The following is a 19,968-nucleotide window of genomic DNA, read 5'->3' as shown; positions in this document are numbered from 1 at the left end:
TGATACCTGTCATCAGGGAGCCAGTACAGAAGTCTGGAATCAAGGGATGGCCAAAAACAGCAGAGACAGCTGATGGGGTTTTCAACTTGGCCTGTGGGCTGGAGGAGGAATCATGGACCTCTGGTAGGTGGTTGGAAAAACAACTGTAACTAATTGGTTAGTAACCCAGCTTAGTAATGAGTGATTAGCAGCAGAGCCATGTTCATGGTGAACATGGCTCAGTTCAAGGTGACTGGAGTTCAATTCGGCCTTGAAACACAGCTTCTTAAAGTGCCTGAACTAGGAAGTGTTATGTTGGGGCTGTTGTGGATGCCAGAGGCAATCATGACTTGAGATGGTCTATTTAGTTGCCCTTTACTAGTCCTATGGGCTGTTGTTCTGATAGCAGTGTAGTGCTCCATCACCCCAGTTACTGATCACTTTTATGAGTATGCTGTGAATAAAGGACTGATGTGTTTAATAAGGAAATCACTTCTTCCTACTCTTGTGTTCAGTTTTTGAGTTGGGGCTGACTGGACCTGCGATCAGTCAAAATAGGGTCCTGGAGGGACTGTGTTTCACATCATGCAAAATCTCTGCCCATGCTGCTGCAGAAACACCCTTCTCCTTTTTTCACTGTTCAACCATGTGAGTGGATTCCAGAGCACATCAGGGCCTCATGTTAGGGGCACAGTTAACTAGAAACTATTGGCTTGAGGAAAAGGCAGAGATGGGGCAAAGTCTGGTTAAAGGCTTATTGTTAAATATTATGAGACACTCTCACCTGTAGTTTCATAGTTTTGTTAAATTGTGACAAAACAATTCCTGCAGGAAATGAAGGAGGGATCTTTTACTGATAACATGACAAGAAATAAATTGGGCAACAGTATGCAGCTTATAATTACAAGCCATATAAAACAAGGGCATCCAGTGGCTCAGGCAGTTCTGACTTCTCTCAACTTTGCCCTGTTTTCATAATGCTGCAAAACAACAGAGATGAGTAGAACTGGATTTTCTGCAAGTGTGTGTGTCTTGTGAGCATCAAACACTTTTCATTTTCATTTCATGGATTAAAACGATGCAATAAAATGAACTTAATGACAGAACAAGTCCTGCTTTTTTACAGACCTTTTTCCCCTACCCTCCCCTTGCCTTTCCATGGTAACTCCAGAAACTCATGAGTTACTAGTAATGCTGGCAGAGGCTAATGTTTACAACTCAGTCTGTTTTTTGAATACAGGCTTCAGTCTTCTCTAGCAAATTGAAACCAGATGGGAACGGCAGGGAGCAGAACGGAATTTATTTCTCTTATGTGGCTTGTGATGTTAACAAAACTCTTCGGGTATTTTTATTGTTATTTTGCCTAGAAAATTAATTGTACCTTCTTTCTGTCCAGTCTCTGTAATGTGGAAGCCTACAGCACTTAGTCCAACACACTGAAAGCCTTCACTGTGATGTGTTGCTTTACTTCCATTGCAGTGACGGACTGGTATAATCCTATGACTTTTTTGTGGGATGTTTTGGGGTTTTTTTTCCAAGTAAAAGAATCAAAACTAGTTCATCCATCCAGAGTTTTTTTTTTTCTGCTGTTCTTGCACAGCTGATGGAGGTGAAATGCAATTGTTTTGCAATATTTAACAAGTCTTTCTCCTTTCTCCAACTACCCTAGGTGAAAGTACACTTAAAGGAAGATTTGCTGAAATCTGAAGAGGGAGACAGGCTCAGTCACTCAAACTACAGTGGTTCCAGAATTTGTAATGTGGACAGGATAAGGATTTTTTTCTGTGCAGTTAATGGTGTGCTTTTTTTTGCTGGTTTCTCAGGGGAAAAGACTCAACGTGTTGAATCACAGAGATGTTACTTCCTGCTGGGTTTTGGGATTTCCTTGCAGCTCTCCTCTCCATGGCTGCAGGAGCTGTTTTTGCATAGTGCATGTTCTAAGGCAGGAACTTGCTGGAGATGAAGACAGAAGCCAACCAGTTCTGTGCTGAATGTAATAGTTTCTGACTCAAATTGTGGTAATTGTCAGAATATCATAGGGTGTTGTAGGAACTGCTGTGTTGAACATGGCTGAGGATTTATTCTTTCATAATTTGCCTAAATGAGTATAAAATGCTAATCTGAATTAACATATGAAAGTGGGGGGAAAGATTTCTTGATATTTTCTAGCCACTTGAAACCTCATTGTGTGCAATAATAGATTTCACTGTGCTGAAGTAGTCATGGGGTTTTTTCCCCACTTGCTCAATCTTAACTCCCATTCTAATTTCCCATAGAAAGAAAAGCAACTTGCTATAGCTTCAAAAATATTAACAAAATACTGTGAGCACTAGAAATATGATAGAGTTTCATATTACTATCAGTTTCACTAGGAATTAAAAACATGTAAATCTGGAAATTATGGTAGTAAATTGATATCAAGTATTTTGACATACATACCTGCTTCATACAGCTTGCTTTCCTCATAGAAGTATTCCTGGCAGCTTGTTGCAGTACTGAGTTTGTGTCAAGTCTAAGATTGGTATGTTTACTATGAAGACAAGCTTTGAGAATTCCTATGAACTCTACTTCTTCAGCAATTGTTTTTGATAAACCAGATCTTGCAGCTCCAAGAGGCAAACAGGAAAGGGATGGAGGGGTGGTAGTCAAATTTTCAGGCAGATCAGCTCTGGTTGGAGTTAAGCTCTCTGAATGTGGAATAGTGTCAAACAGTGCAACTCTCCTGAATCCTCCTTTTTCTTCAGAAATGGCTTCAGGTATGCTGTCTTTTTACTTTGCAGTGCTAGAGGAGAGTTCTGGATGAAGCCATTTCTCTCTTGTGTTTTAACCTCTCCTGTACGTTGTCTGGGCCTGGTTCAGCAAACAGTTCCATTTGGTGGACTGTCCTCTGGTGCTGTTTGGAGGAAAGGGAAAGAATTGCTCTCTAAATGAGTATCTAAAATATGGGACTTCAGAGGACTGCCTGACATTGTTAAAGCTAATGACTTAGAGCATCTAGAAAAGCCACTTCACAGGATAATTCTTCCCAGCACATTCTATGATAATGTTTCCAGTGCTTTTGAGTTTGTCTCTGGGCTCTAATGATCCTAGGGTGTGAACTGTCACCTAAAGCACTATCAGAAGTGCAACTTCTGACACAATTTTAAGTAAGTGAATCTTCCATCCCTAGATGTAGTTCTTGCTGGATTTAAAAAGGCTATATATTTTAATTAGGTACCTAATTTGATATAAAATTTAATTTGTGCCTAATTTGATGTAAAAAATACTTGAAAAAATATTAGTGAAAATTTTCCTTAATGGTGGATGACAGACATGTAAGCTACTGTTAAACTCTGTGTGTGTGTGACTGACTGTTTGTTAAAGGAAAAGCATGTTTTCAAAGTGTGGTTTTTGGACTTCCAGACAGATTACACAAACTCAAGCAGGCCCAGCCCACATCCTGTGTAGAAAACCAGCTCACAGAAATGCTCATTGTTCTTCAGGGTTATAAGTCACTGTGTTTTGTGCTTCCCTTCTATTTCAAAATATTGTATGGAAAATACTAATGCAAAGGAACCACAGCAGCTTAACAAGTGCTTGGTCCTGCCAGGTACTGAGCACTGTGCTCTTACCAGAAGGCTGGGGACTGGGATTAAAACATTAGGCTCCCTGGCTGGAGAACAAAGAGTTTGTGTTGGTAAAAGTAGCTGAGAGTGTTTATCAGGTGAGTAAATCAATTGATAATTGTCATACTTTCAACCTGGAAGTTGTTTGTGTGCAGCCATGCCAGTATTTACTATCCTGGAGTGGGTGCTACAGGATATGAAGTTTTCTTCAAGCAGGGTGAGTTCTCCATGACACTGATTCACCTCTGCTCAGTCTTCACTGCAGAAAGAGAGAATGGGGGGTGTCCAGATCTGATAGCCCACCAGAAAGTGGTTAGTGTTTCTGAATCTCTACCCATGCTTATTGCTGGGTTGTGTTTTTCAACCTGCAAGCTAATGGACCTATCCATGAAGGGAGCTATCAAGTCAAAAACACTAAAACCTGTTCACTCTTCCCTTTTTTGAACGTACATTATCATCTTGGAGGTTATTTTTTTAAAAACTGAGATGCTTTCATTTTTAACTTTATAAACAGAAATGGTGTTCCAATGTTAATTTTGAACCACTTTTATTATGTTTTTCTTTCTTCACAAAAAACCCAGCTTATATTTTTTGCTAGTGTTCAGTACCCATTTAAGACTAAAATATTTGTTATGGTAATACAGATGTAGCTGAGCAGAAGGCTGCCATGAGAGTGTTTGAGGTTGTGCCCTGCTTTTCTGCACTCCTCTGAATGGAATCACTTCTCTTTAGTCTCTGCCAATCTCCTGACTGTGCAGCATTCCCAAAACATGTGGACCATAAAATGGGATTATAGGGGAGGCATTCAAGTAAACAGAAGTTCCCTTGGGATGAGATTTGCTTTTTCATGCAGAGCTCCTTGTGTGCTGTAGCCTGGCACTGGAGTGAATTCTCTTGGTGACCCCAAGGGTGGGAAAGCACCCAGGCCATCCCTATGTTTTGGGGATAGCCTCTCCTGGCTGGCACAATAAAGTCCCCCTTTGCAGTGTTTTTGGAAGGACACACCCAAGTGCAGGTTTCTTTCTGTGTCTCTTCAGTGTGTCTGTGTAACAATAAATGACCAGTCTCATGATGCAGCTATAGCTGCCAGACACCTGCAGTGAATGTACAGCTGTATCAGGCATTAATGGCACAGTATTGCTTTTGTGAGTTGTGTTCAGGGGTAAGTAGCTGCTTAAAGATAAAAACCTTTGTGCTTCCATAGAAGTGTACAGTTACATTGGTGGATAATATTGTATTTCTGTGATTGCATGGTCCTGTTCAGCCTGTTCTGTTGAAAGTATACAGCCTGGGCAGGCTCAGTCTGCAGTTTGAGTACTTAGGAGTCCTTTGTTGAGACTAAATTGTGTTGGTCTCAGCAGGGAACATTTCCAGACCATCCATCCTGGCCTAAATAAGTCAGGCTGTCATTGTTGCTCCACAGGATGATGCTGTGTGGGATATCAGGGCGCAAAGCCTTCAGACTTGTGTTCATTTCACTGTAGCTATGTTTCATGTTTTGAAAGAACTTGCCACAGATGGATGTTGTCCTTCTATCTCTTCACTGGCTGCTAGTCACCAGAAGAACAATTCAGTCAGTAGTGTCCCCTTATCATGGACTAATAGAATGGTCTGGAATTAAAGGGATCTTAAAGATACCTAATTCTACTCCCTGCCATGGACAGGGACACCTTCCCCTAGACCACATTACTCAGGGCCCCATTCAGCCTGCCCTTGCACACTTGCAGAGGTGGGACATCTGCAGCTTCTATGGACAACCTGTTGTAGTGTTTTACCAGTCTCACACTAAAGTATTTCTTCCTCACACCTAATCTAAACTTGCCCTCTTCCAGATTGAAGCCCTTGTCCTATCACTACATGCCCTTGTAGGAAGTCCCTCTCTGGTTTTTCTGTAGGGTCCCTTTGTATACTGGAAGACTCCTTGTTGCCAGTAGCAAGGTTTCAGATGCTGGTGGCCTTGTCCTGGCTTCCTGGAGGTGCTGCTCTGTACCACAGCATGGCTGCTTTTGTGCAGGGGGAAAGCTGCAATTGCAAATACTGTCCTTTAAACAGCAGGAATTCATAAATTCCCTTAGGTGGCTGTATTCCAGACCTGGCCTGTGTTTATGATGTCCCTGATGTGCTACTCGGTATTAGTGGAGAATATGATAAGAGATTCCTTCAGACTGGAAGACTGCCCTCTGCATTTGGTCAGCACAGCCTCATTTTTACTGACTTTACCTTTCTTTAAGGTGACTCTGAACAGAAACTGTTTAACTTCCTGTAATTGTGAAGCTTTGAACCAATAGCAGCAGTGAGAATTTTCAGTTATCTAAGAAACATACACATCAGAAATTCTTGGGGTTTTTTTCTGCACCTGGTACAAAGATGAGGAACAGGCAAGACAACCCAGTTCCTGCTGCTGTCAAAAGCAGCAAATCCAATCATTTGTGTACCTCCTATTATAACCAAAGCAAAGAATTATTTGCTATGGGTTCTAAATCAGGAGTTGCTATTTCTCTTGTTTGGTTTCTTTTTAAGGCCTTTACAATGGGGAGCATGCTTACAAAATAAAGAGGGGTAAATTTGGGGCCTGTATCATACCACAGGTGACTGCACTCAGGAGTAATGTCATTGTCACAGCTGTACACAGCTTTTGTTTCTAGAGGGTCAGATTTTCTGCCCTCATCTACAGGTGGGGTGTAAATGAGAGAAAGGCTGACTTAATTTGATGGGAGACTGTTGGTAAGAGTCGTGGTTATTTGAAGACTGCTTAATCCTATTAAAGGTTGGGATTTTTTTTTTGAAAGTCTGATTCATGGGTGTGTTTTGTACTGGAGCACATTTAAGAGCTGAGTCTGAATAAATCATTTGCTACATTTCCATTGGTATTTTCATCATATCTTAACTGTATGAGAGTTAAACAGGATTAGTAAATAAAATGTTCTGAAGGTCAAGGAGATTAATATTTTTAATACCTGCAGGTTTTAGGAAAACATGCTGAATTATATGGGGAAGTACCAACTTATTTAATAACTGTATTTTTCTAATAAATGTAGATGATATAACTGCAGGGAACTGAAAATGTTATGTCAATAACAGTAGCACCTGCTTGTATTTCATTTAATTTGTGTGTGGGATTGTTGATGTTGTAGAAAATGGCAGTTTAGGAGACAGCTTTTGAGGGGAATGATACGTTGCCAAGGCTGCAATATTTTGTATTACCCTGTACAGGCTCTGTATCATAACTCAGAGTATTTGAGAGCTTCCTTCCCTTTGCAGTCCACCTGCTTACCACTGCTGTCAGGAAGGTGAAGGTGCAGTGAGCTGGGTCAGCAGGAGAAACCTCACTTTCCGTGCAGTGTTTGATTGATGCCTGTGTAGCTCTGTGACTGACTCGTTACAGAGTCAAGTGGGTGTCAGTGCAAGGGAAGCAGGAGGGGCAATCTCCTGATCTGGCAGCAGCTGGCAATCAGATTGGCTTTATGGTTTCATGAAGTCCTGTCTGTAGGTTATACCCACATCTGTAGCTGTCTGGAAATCCGTGGCTGTTGAAGGCTTTGCTTCCCTGCTGCCAAGTGCCACCCATCTGAGCACTGCCACTGTTGGTCAGCTGCTTGACAAAAAGGTAGGTAGGGGACACAGACTTGGCTGGCTGTGAGCTTCTGGGATCTGCTGGTTAGAGATTTCTAGGACTGATGGAGAGAAAACTGCTTAACACATCAGGTTTAAACGGGCCTGTGTGTTCACATTATGAGATGAAATACGTGACTCTAAAGAAGCATTAGCTCAGACCTGGGCAGCTGCAGTGTTCTGGAAAATAAAGGAAAGAAAGACAGTTACAGGAATGGCTTGCCAAGACAGTTGGTAATGCACTATTACCAACTGTAACATGGGAGAAGAAAAAAATAGCGGGGAGATTTAGAAATCCCAGCCAGTTTATCTGGATCATTAGACTGGTTTTAAAGTACTGTGAAATTTGTGGACTGGGATAAGACAGTAGAAGGTCACCATCACCTTGGAAAAAAAGGGTCTTTAAGCAGTGTCTCTCCAAGGACCTGGTTTTTTACTATCTACTGTTAGAAGTGACACTAGAGATTACTAAAACTGGAAGAAAGTAGACGAACCAAACCCTTTTCTTGTTTTCTGGTTAGCGCCATTGTTAGCATTCTTGGCAGAACTTCAGACGCTTTCCGTGGTTTTTCTGCTTGGTTGCACTTCCTGTCTCATTTATTGGCACAATGATGTCATTCTCACACAGCACTGGGGAGGAGCACAGTGGTGGGCTCTGCCCCAACTCCTACAAGAATTATGCAAGATTATGACCATTTCACCATTTCATTTTGTGCCCCTACAAGAAGACCTTGTCTCCTGCTCTAATGGCTAAAATCCAAATGGAAGATCTCGTTTTTGAGGTTCCCCTGGATGGAAGTGGGAGGCAGAGCAGGAGGAAGAGGCAGCAGGAGTGCTGTGTCATGCCATCTTTGGTTGGAAGCTTCTTACGGAACATCTGTGTGAGCACCTGGAGCCTGTGTAGCTCTGTGTGCCTCCAGAGCTGTGTGGAGCTGCAGAAGAGAAGGCAGGGCTAGGGAATGTGCTTTCCCTAAGCAAACAATGCTGTGAAAAGCAGGAATGAGAGCTTCAAACACATCCCTGCTCCTCTGGCCAGGCAGCCCTGCTCGTGGGAGGAAAGCACTGAGAAGGTGCTGTTTGCCCAGTGCTCTTACATAGACCAGAAGAGCAGCAGGGTTTGTTTCTCTGGTTCTCCTGCCTGTCCCAAGAAGGCAGCACGGATCAAACAGTTTGTCCTTGGGGATGTTGCTGCAGGAGAGGAAGGAATGTGGCTTCAAGAGGGGGAGCAGGTGGCCCTGCAAGCCTGGGGAGCAGCCTGAGCCTGCTGCTTGGTGAGGTCTGTACCTGTGCACAGGCCAGGTTCTGCTGTGCAAGCTGCAATTATGCAGGGAGCTTTAAAGTGGTAGAAATCGGTGTGTTAAAATGAACTTGGGAAAACTTAAATCTGGCTCAAAGGGGCTCTTCCAGCATGAGTCATGTGCAGCTGTGGAGAAGCCCTGGGCAGAGCCTTCCTCCCCACTGCTGAATGGAGCTGTCAGAGTGCTTGGAGCCAGGGCAGGGACAAAAAATACCCCAGTTCATTTCCTAACAAGGTATGCACGGGAGAATTTCCCAGGGGGCACTGGTTGGGGTTTGTGGCTCTGTTTTTCAATCCCTCAGCTCCACATAAGAACATTGTGCAGCTTGAAACACCCTAAGCCCATCCCCAGGAAGCAGACAATGGTGTTGATATGCCTGTTGCTACAGAGGAAGTGGCTTCTGTTATAACCAACAAACAAACTGCCAAAGTCCGTGTTTGGGTGGTTGCCAGAATAAATTTGACATAAAATTATTTTGCCTCTGGCTTTTTTCTTGTTGTCTGGAGATGTTCCTTTTGCTTCCTAACATTAAAATCTCACCGGTGGCAGGATTTCCACTCCTTCCCCCGCCCCTGCCAAGAAAAAGTAATACAGACTTTGAAATGGTTAATAGAGAATCCATTCTTTATTTAATAGATGATGAAAATATTCTTAAATGCTTTCAGGTGGGTAGCAAAACTGAAGCTAAACCATATGTAGCAGTGGCGTTGCTCAGGGCTTTTGTCATGCCGCTGGAAATATGAGATATTATTGCAGAAAAGACAGTCTGTGGAAGTTGGACTCGATGTTGGAGGCATTAGGCGCCCTCTTGTGCTGAGCAGCTTCCCGGGAGCAGGGGCTGAGCCAAGCTTCAGCTTTGGTTTTAGGTTAGTTTGAGGGGCAGTTGGTGTGTGCTTTGGCACCTAATCATGACCCAGCATGGTTCTGATGTGGAGGAGTTACTTGCTGATGGGTCTGCAAACTTCACTCTAGCTATACAGTGTGGCTATTCAAAATGAAACTTTGAACAGAAAAAGAGTTAGTCTTGCATCTTCCAAAAGGCAAAAATAAATCTTTAGATTCACACAAAAATAGCAATATCTGCTAAGTACTAAATTTCTCTGATGGGTCAGATTTTAAGTTGAATTTTGAACTTCACTGACTTAATAATATGATGCAGGTTTGATTTTTTTTGTTTGTTGGTAGATATTGCTGTGTGTTTGTAATAACTCATTGGGCTGTAGTAGTATCAGGAAAATGTGCTGCATTTCCTTGGGAGTCATTTGTGGGTGTAGTCAAATACTTTTTCAGATTGCTCACTGCAATTGTCTGAAAATATCTAATTTCTCCAGATACCAGACCATAAGCAGAAATGCAACTTCAGAGTAAATGAGGTACATCAATTTGCAAAGTTAACTAAAAAGCTATGTCAGATCTGAAAACATGGGTCTTCGGTGACTTTATGCCTAAAGAAAGAAGTTTCACCATTTTTTGATATGTAGAACTCAAAGTCATTCAAAGGACACAAATATCATTTTTCTGGCCTGATGCAAAGTCTCAAACTTACTGGTACCTCCAGGATGCAAACACAACTAAGCATAACGTGTGCCTTGCCAGTACTTTTCTGGCTCTTCAGAGATTAAAGATGTTGCTTATTTCAGTCTTATTGACCCAGAGCACTTTTAGAGTGGGGTACCTGTCATTCTGTGACAACATTTATAGCAAAATAGTAGTTTATATCAGATATCTCTGCATGAAAGCTCCTGAGGATTGTGACCATTTCACAGAGCAGCAGCTAGAATATAAAAGGAGAATGATTGTGCTGGGCCTGGCCGAGGTCCACCTGATACTGATCCTGTCTGCAGCAGACACTGTAGGCCGGTGCCTTGATAAAAGTATAAAAGCATTTATACTTGAGAGTGAGCTTCTTCCTGGACTGCTGTCCCAGCTTCCAACAGTTCTCATGACCTGAGTTGAATGTGTAGTTTGTACATTTAGCAGATCTTTGTAGATTTAATTCCCAAGATTTTTCTACTGAGCTAATACTAAACTTTTGTGCTCACAATGGACCAAATCCATCAGTGCAACAAGGATGCTGTGAATGCAAAAGTTTGGTATTACACAATTTATGACATAACTGAAAAGTAGCATCTTGCATTTACAGGAAGAAGGCAGGGGGCAGGCAAGAGTGTGTGTAGCAGAGCTGCTGGCTTGCAGCAATCCTTATTCAGTATTGCAGCAGTTAACTCTTGCCTTTTTAAAAATGAGTTGTTTAATTCCACTTTCCTAGATGTGTCCAGGAGCCAGCTCTGACTATTGCCACATTCTGTCCTTGCGTGCGAGATTATATTTCCAGATAAGCATGAATAGAGTTCAAATGAATCTATCAATAATCAGTGGAAAGGATGTCATAATGCAAAGTCTGATACTGTACAAAAATATACAAGTCCTTGAAAACATGTATTTGGAAAGGAACTGCTTTATTCTTAACATAGCTGCAGGTCTGGCAGCAACAGCTCATGAAGAGGTGTGGGAATTAGCTGAACAGACTCCCTGCTGGCAGGGAGAGCTGGGAGGCTGCATGCTACTGATAGGAGACTCCTCATTTTTAAATCCCTTTGGGTAAAGGAAGGTAAATGATTTTTCTTTGCTGATGAAACACATTGTGAGGCAAAGCCACAATCGAGAAGAAAAAAAAATAAGTGTTGAATGGAAATAAAATCTCTAAACTCAAGTGAAATAAGGTATGTAAGACTCTGGTTTCTTTTAGGTTGTTGTAATCTCTTAGATTCATCAAAATGAATTCAGCTAAAAGAAGATATATGAGGAGGGTGGGGGAAGGAAGGAAGAGATGACTGAAAATGAAACATTTTTAATTGCTCCATTGCTAATTCTTTGATTTGGATCTGCTTATAATTAAGTTAAACTGTTTTCAATGGAATTTTTCTTTGAAGTATTTGCAGCAATGCAGGGTATGTGTGGTGCTGTGCTGAGTCTAAGGAAAGGGCAAACAGAAATACTCCCTTGTCCTGTGAATGCCAGTGTCTTTAAGGACTCCCATGGCTATTAAGCAGGCACTTCTCCCAAAGTCTACATTCTTACAGCATCATTTATAGGGAACTTAAACAGCACTCTGTAATGATGCCCTCTGGTGACACCAAGAATTTTTACACTACAATGAAATAAAAAACAAGATAGAATTTGGCCTGCTAAGTACTCTGGCAAGTTGGACTATTCATTAAGGATTAATGAGCAAATCAGAGCTCCTAGAGCTCAATCAGGCAATATATATAAGCCATACACATACAGAGGCCCAGGACTACCTCCAAGTGTTGTAGGAGCAGAGCTGTAATGTGCAAGACAGTATCTCAGCCAACCATGCAAGTAATCTCTTGTACATTAATGATAAAAACCTGCCTTTTGGCACTGCAAATTGATAATTTCTTTTCTAGTGCTTAGAGAAAAGATAAAATAAAAAAACCTCTTGAGCTTTTCTTGAGGCAGAGAATGTGGAGGATGTTAATTGATTGTATGAAATTGTAGAAATTAACCAGCTGTGCAAAGGAATGTCTCTTGTTTATTCTACGCTTACTGTGGCTGCCACGCAGTCTCTGGAAAGCTGATTTCTTCCATGCACTGTTTCCTCTCCTGGATATTGCTTTTTATAGGCACAATCTGTCTGCAGCATCTAATATCTCTACATTTACTGCCCATCATTTCCCCACCATACAGGCACACATGACTAGTGCTGTACTGACTGGAGCTTGTGTGGTTCTTCCTCTGTTCTGGTTGAAAGGGGCTCTTTTTATTTGCAGGGTTGTGTTATTTTACAGCTGGATCTGTGGTTGTATTGTGTCTGCAGACTAGTGCAGATGGAAGGAAACAAGTAATTGTGGCTGGGAATGGATGGAGTAGGTGTGGGCATCCCCTTCAGTATTGCTTCTGTTTTAAGTTATGACTCTGAAGCTATGTCCTGATCCATATGGATGCAACACTGGCAAGGTAATGAGATTATTGAGCTCTAGGGCAGGTAGCCCAACAGAAAGCCATTCACGAGCAGATACAAGCAAGGTAATGAATAGGGGATAAGCAAAAAAACCCAAACACCCAAACAAACAAGATCAAACAAAAAACCACCCAAAAAACAAAGCAGAAAAAAAAACCCCAACCAACCCCCCCCCCGAAAAAAAATCCCAACCCAAAACAAAAAAACCCCAAAACAAAAAAAACCCAAAACTCAAATTCCCCACCCAAAGCTGTGTTAATAACTTTGTATGAGGTGTGAAGTATTAACTAATTACTTCGTCATTTTGAACTGAATTGTCAAATTAGGCTTATACTCCCAATAACTGTATCAATAACTCCTCTGCTTTTAAGCCATCTTCCCCCATGCCATGCTTGGGAGAGGATGCATCTCTTCCCATTCATGTCTTTTGCAAAACAGCCCCTTAGGCAGAGTGTAGATCAACTGGGTTTTATGCATATTTTCTCTAAGAAAAGCTAAAGGAGTAAACAAAATATTTGTTCTGACAAGATGCCTACTTTGATCGTAAATGTTAAGATCAGGAGGTGCAAGTATGATTTTATTCTTACTTCCCCAACAGTACAATCTGTAGAATCTTCTTCACTAAATTCTTCATTAAGTCAGTAATTTCCCTTTCAACTGCAGTTTGTATTTTAGGAAATACCTTACCTTGATTTTACAGGCCATTTAGTATCTGTAGAGGAGTTTGTGATACCATTTTTAGGTCTGATAATGCATCAGGTAAGGGCTGCTTTTCTGTACTAAAATTTGCAGTGTTTCAGTGTCTTGCAGTCACACAGTGCTTTCTCCTGGCCTGAACAGTTACCCAGGTTCTTTGAGGAGGAGAATATACCCTTTGATAAATTCATACATCTTTAATGCAGGATCTATGATTGCAGCACACCAAAATTAGTACTTTTCTTAGTGGCCATGCCCAGCCTTTCATTTCTAGCTAAGCTGATGTTTCAAAGAGCCCCTGCTTCCTTCATGACCAAAACTAGAGTTGCTTACTCTGCCTGCTGGCCTGCTGGTTCTTACACACAGGCTCATGTAGCTCAACCAGTTGTCTTCAAGCTCCCCTTTCTATTGCAAATTTATATTCCACGTAGCGTACCTGAGCAGTGAGTTTTGCTGTTTCCAACCATCTTCCTCCATAAAGGAACTTCACTGCTCTTCAGTTTAGCCTCAGCGAAGCTGTCAGGCTCACTGCCCTGTCTTCATCAGCTGGGAACTGATAAAGGTACGTGTGATGTCTTGTGCTTTCCACAGTCTGACCGCCTTTGAGGTCATGAAAACAGCAGTAGAAGGAGACGTGGGTTTTGGTATTGTTGTATGACTGGTTGTAGAATATTGTCCATTTTCAGCTGTACAGTAGGTCTGTTACACAGTTTGCTATCACAACACAAGGAATGTGTAGAACAGAACTGATACTAAGTGGTCTGCTTTTATTTTTCCAGTCCTCTCCATCCATGAGTTATTCTGGTTTAGCAGCTGGAGTAAGACCAAGAAAGGAACTTGTATTCTACAAGGATTTGGGGGACAGCTCTGAAGCTCATAAGCTTTTGGATGTAAATATGCTTGTATATTTTTTTCTTATCCTATGCAGAGAGAACTCTAAGGCAGCATTTTCAAGATTTGGGTAAACTGGTATAGGGATTGCTGGTATATAGATATACCAGCAGTATAGATAGCTCCTTAGGGGAGGCTGCCAAAGGGAGATTTTTACCTCAGCTGTGATTCAGGTAATTTGCCCTCTTACCTGTCAGTGTGTCCATCCCCCCTCTCTTCCCTGCTCTCCCTGTGGTTTGTATTTTTATTCTTGCTCATAGCAGCATTGGTTCAATTTTCACACAGGCTTTCACTGCACTGAGATTGTTTCTTACACAGGTGAAAGAGCTGCTCCTACAGATCATCGTCCTGGGCAGCAGAGGTAGCAACTTAGCCCAGGACAGCTTGAAACTTATCAGTTAGCTGAAGCTGCTGGGCAAATCAGATCACCATATTCCACTTCTCTCTGCGCTTTGTTATGGTAGGCTTAGGAGTTCTGAACAGAGAGGTACTGGCTACCAGAGATGGGTTGTAGAAATACAGAGAACCATGCAGAGCTGTAGAGAAGTTTCACAGCTGAGGTACGTGGAGAATTATCCTTCGATGCCATCGGTGAGAAGGAGTCTCCAGTCAGACAACTCCTCCACTGACGTGTTGAGGCAAGTGACTCAGCTCTGCAGTGGAGAAGAATGTCCCTAGTGCAGCTTTCCCAGAAACACCTTCACCTGGAGGTTCTTGCTCAGGAATTAATTTGCTTGTGAAAACTCATCAGTCCACAGAGCCTGGGGTGACAGAGTAGTGGGCAGATTGCTCTCGTGGGGATGAGGATGCACTGCTGTAAGCAAGCCTAATTAAGTCCTCTGACGAACTTTCCAGCATAACTGCATCAGTAATTGTCAGCATTTATGAAGTAAATAAAGTTTAGTTGTTCTCTCAGTCCTGAGAGTTGCAGAAGTTTATAATCATCCTATCTTATCAGGAATGAAATACATTGAGACCTATTAAAGCAGGCAGCGGTTGCCATTCACTGGTGGTTTGTTAACAAATAAAAGCTTTCAAAAGCTTTTGAAAGAAATAACACAAGATGAGTCTGGCAGCAGTCAACTGACCTGTAATTTTAAGATTGGGGAAATGATTAGAAAAAGGAAGCAGAGCGTAGCAGAACTCACAGCCTGGTAATTCCCATGAGCTTATCTGGAGCTTGAGCTGCTATCACGAGTGAGACCCTGAGTATCTGAGTCTCCTGAATGATACAGGTTTGCATTGCAAGTCACCCTTCTGGGAAAAAGAAAATACATGAATGTTTCTGACAGAATAGTTTTGTGAGCAGCTTTTTCCCTTCTAAGACATCAGCTTTATAAATAGCACTGATACCAAGGTCTATAGACATTATCTCCTAGCCTTTTTTTTTAAATTGAAAGTAATTTGCTTTTGAAGATGATCATTGCAGGGAGTGGCCCAGTTATGAAGATACTTGGGCCAAATCTTCTGAAACTCCTGTAAACAAGTTTTGCTTGATTCTGGCAGCACAAACCAGTTTTAAACCTGGTTTGAAATGGCTAGCATTCATGGAAGCACACTGCATATGGCAATGGGCAGGGGGAAAAAAAGTGCTATATCAACAGATACCTGCTATCAAGAAGCCCAGTTGGCAAGCATTATGTAGGAGAAACAGTCTGGAGTCAACACCTGAAAGCTGACTTTTCACGTGGAACAGGAAACTGATGAATGTCTGGAGCATCTGTTTTATTTGCTGTCAGCTTTTCAATCTCCTAAACAAGATAGAGTGACACATGGAGTTTGTGAGTCCCTGTGCTGGCATTGTGAACACTCCTCTGCACAGAAGAGGGTGGTGAAGCAGAATAATTAAAGCATCCCACTGTGCAGCCAGATGTGCAAGTTTATGTCTTCATTTGCTAGCCCCTCACCAATGAAGGTGAAAGAGGTCTTTTGGGATCAGTTAAGTCCAAGGAAGCCAGGTGGTATATTAACCTCTTTCCTCCAGGACAGAGTTAACTGCAGAAATGGAAGTGTCCTGTCCTTGTTCACCTGCTAGATTACTCCAATCTAGCAAACGTTTGAACTTTTCTGCCTGGATTCATTCAAACTCTTAAGTTGGTATAAAAAAATACATCTGTTGCCATGTACCCTTAGGATGCTTCTTGACTTCCCAGGATCATCTGTCTTACAGTAATACTTTCAACATGTGCTTCAGAGTGAGGCACAAGCCCAAAGGGATTCACTGGTTGTGTGACTGCAAAGGGACATTCTTCTTTCCTGGCTCTGACATATATACCTTGGGCAATATTTGATTGATGCATATGGTAAGATATCAGCATGCGTTGGTTAAATGTATTCAAAAAAGGTTGTTCAATTGCTATTGCATAAGAAAAAAATCAGCTTGTCCTTTTGAAACACCCTGGCATGGTTGGATTTGAGAATTATTTATTAGGGAGACTTTAAAGTAGATGAAAATAAGAAATCCTATGAGAAACATTTCTGGTGGTTTCTTACATTTTCTCCACCCCTCCCTCACCCTGAACTGTTCAATATGGTTAGAAGGAAAATCCTTTCCAAACCCTTTCAATCTAAAATATCATCAGATGGAGCAAAAGGAAAGCTGAACTTGCCCCAGAAGCATTCCCACACTGAAATATTAAATACTCCAGCCCCAGAGCTTGGGATACAGGGAAACTATGAGTAGCAAGATGTCCATACTATTGTGGAGGGGGGATCACAGCGTGTCTCATGCCTTGGATGCTTCAGGGGACAATTTGGCAGAGCAGCAGTTATCCCTCAGTTCAATGATGTGGTGACTCTGGTGACAATACCAGCCTACAGTCTTGTTGTCTGTCCCTCCTTGCTGGTTTCCATGCCATAGGACACAATACTTGTGGCTGGATTAAAGCAGGTTCCTACAGACAGCACTGAAGACCACTCACAGGGCAGGGTGTTTAGGGTTAGGTGTCCTTTAAACCCAGCACTGATCAGATTTACAGCAGGACTCCACAAGCAGCTGCATGCAGGTGGTGGCCTCCCCATTGCTGGGGTGGTAAGGGTGCACTGTGCTGCATAAGGTCCTTGCTTTAAGCCTGTAGGAATGTTCTAGAAGGCTCTGCTCCAGCTTCAACTCCATCCAATCATCATCCTGGGAAATAAAACGTCAGAAAATGTAGAGTCCCTGTGCTTCAGAGCGGCTGAGGAGGCACAGGGAGGGTTCAGATGTGGGTAATAATTTGCTGTCTAAGCTCCACCAAAACTGCTCAGTGAGCTTTTTTATTGAACAGCACTGCCACAACACTGCATTCAGTTACAGGATTTGAGGAGAGTTTAAATTCAACAATGATGGAAATACTAAATCTACTAAACAGCTATAACTTTTTCTTGTCATACTGGACAGGAGAGGAGATAGAAAACATTTCATGTACTGCAAGATCAGGTGAGATAGAACTATCTCAAGTTTTGTAACACAGGTCTGGATTTCTAACTGCTTGCTAAGAAAAAAGAAAAAAGTCAGGCTTTTCTCTTACTCTAGTCAACTATGAGTACAAGCAATTATGTAAAAACTCATTTTTCTATGACATTTATCATTACAAAGAAGAGAAACTGCATACCAACATTTATTATAATTTCATTAGTATCCAAGTAGATCTAATTTATGTGGAGGTTCTGTTTCCAAGATGAGGATCAAATGAATCTCATCTGACAGACAATTGAGTTATAAAGGCCTCACATGAGAACTGTTCTCCAGCAGAATGTAAACAAGACATGCTGATTAATAAGGTCAGACATACAGGAGGGAGCTAAATTATGGCAGGACTCATCAACCAGCAACATATGCTAGACCTTCTCAAATGGTACAAGTTAGCATGCAGTAAAGCAAAATTTTTAAATTAACCCTAGTATTTTACCCTCTGGGCAGTAGAACTAGAACTTAGAGGAAGTAAGTTATAAACTGTAGAAGTAATATGATTCCATGTGACAAGTCATAAACTGAATTTCTCCCAAAGACTTACAGATTTTTACAGTGTTAAATATCACTGTAGTTATTAGATCTTGCATGAAAACTCCAAGGAAACAAACTGTAGCATAAATGTAACATCTGAGACTTAAGATTTATGTTCTGGGAACTGACTGAAACCACACAAGGAGAAGATTCATGTAGCAAAATGTTGCAAGGACATCCCTGCTAAATGCCTTGTGGAAAGTGCTAAGCAAACTGGAATAGTTCCAAAATATGTAGGTGGGATTGCTCTTCTCAATGCTGGGATTTACTCCATTATTGTCCAAGTGACTCAGCTGAAATTACCCACAATCTACTAGGCATACTTTATTTCAATACATTTTGCCCTGGCCTTTCCTCTCTGTGGCTACAGGGCCTTAATTCACCTAAATTCCTAAAATGGTGGTGCCAAGTGGTCCTGATAACACCACTGCACTTTCCATAGCCAAATATTATGTACTCATCTGCATTTTCAGGACAGTGTGTCACTGCCTTCTGTCAACATTTTCTTTGTTGATCTACTGACAAGAGAAAGATACTGCCTTCCCTGCTTTTGGACTGAGCTCCTTCTCTTCTGTGACTTTGCCAGGTGCTAAATGACCTTGAAACTGATTCCCAAACACAGAAAAGCAGTTATTTGAAGCCATGATGCTTAATTAAACAGTCAATCCATGCATCCTGTTTGCTCTTACTGTAGAAGAGCAAATAGGTCTTTTGTCATTCAAAGATGGATTGGGCTAGATCAGCTTTGTGCAGATAAAAACACAAGGTTTCCACTTCTGTATCTCACATCTATGTAGCAGGATGATATCCCCTGATGCTGTAGTGCACCACTTTTACAGAAAACAGGCTGTTCTTCCTGCCTTTTAATCTAGAATACAGTTTAACTTAAATATTGGATCAGGATTTGGTCAGTCAATTCACAGCAGTTCATGTGATCTCAAATGAAGATTAAAATCCAACCCAATGCATGGATTGCAGTACTTTTTTTAAGGCAGCCAGTGCCAGTTGCTTCAGCAGAAGGTTTAAGAAGCTCCTTAGAGGACAAGTATAACATATTCTTGAATTCTACCTCTGAGCATTTGAGGGGCTCTGAAACATTGTGGTTTATACCTCTAAGTTTTTCAGTCCTGTCAAAAAAAAGTCAAACACCCTCATTACCCTCCTAACTGCCCAGTGATGCTTTGGAACCTAACTCTCCACAATTCCTATTGACAGGGATATTGCAGCTTGGCTTAAGGTGGCACCTTCCTCTGCTCTTACAAATCTGCCATTTGTAATTGGCTTGCTTTCAATTTCACCGTGTTTCTCTTATTCACCTGTCAAACCAAGATACACACTGGAGCTCCTAAGCACTTTTCATCTTCTGGTTCTAGTATTTCACTCAGTAAATGGGATGCCTGTACTCTAAATGTTCCCCTCCATCTCTTCTTGCTCCTCAGGGAAGGAAGCCCAGGCATGTTGGCCACCAAGAGATGCTTTGGCCAGGTACCATGCAGGTCAGAGCATCCAGTTCCCCTAAGTCTAGGTGCAGCTCTGGTGCTCTTTCTCTATATTCTGTTTGGGTAAAGTTCTCTGTATAATATTTTACTTTAACATAAAATTTCCTATATTTATCTCTGTTTTAATAAATATTTAATTCTCATATAAATACCTTACTATGCTCTTTGAGATGAAGCAAAACATACAATGCTCTTTAAGTCTTTTTAAGCACATTGGATGTCCCAATGCCAAAATAGCTGCTCTTTTATTTTAGATGAGGGCCACAAATCCTAAAAACTGTGTAAGCACTCAATTCCTTAAAAAAATTTAGTCACAAAAATAGATCCTAAAAATTCTGTAAGCACCTAATTCCTTAAAAAAAATTAGTTACAAAAATGGATTCTAAAGTACTTGACCACTTTTAGAAATGCAAGCCAA

General features: G+C 41.5%; 1 long non-coding RNA gene across 1 annotated transcript in view; it reads left to right on the top strand.

Annotated features, from left to right (window-relative positions):
- LOC135301684 (uncharacterized) overlaps positions 1-19,740 on the top strand; it is a 33,905-nt gene extending 14,165 nt beyond the window's left edge. The window contains exon 3 of the long non-coding RNA XR_010363432.1: positions 1,649-19,740. This is a non-coding gene — a long non-coding RNA (uncharacterized LOC135301684). The remainder of the gene's footprint in view (positions 1-1,648) is intronic.
- The last annotated feature ends 228 nt before the right edge of the window (positions 19,741-19,968 follow it).

Source organism: Passer domesticus, chromosome 5, assembly GCF_036417665.1.
Source record: "Passer domesticus isolate bPasDom1 chromosome 5, bPasDom1.hap1, whole genome shotgun sequence".
Taxonomy (NCBI): Eukaryota; Metazoa; Chordata; class Aves; order Passeriformes; family Passeridae; genus Passer; species Passer domesticus.
Note: the sequence above shows the minus strand (reverse complement) of the source record. Positions and strands in the feature narration are given on the sequence as shown.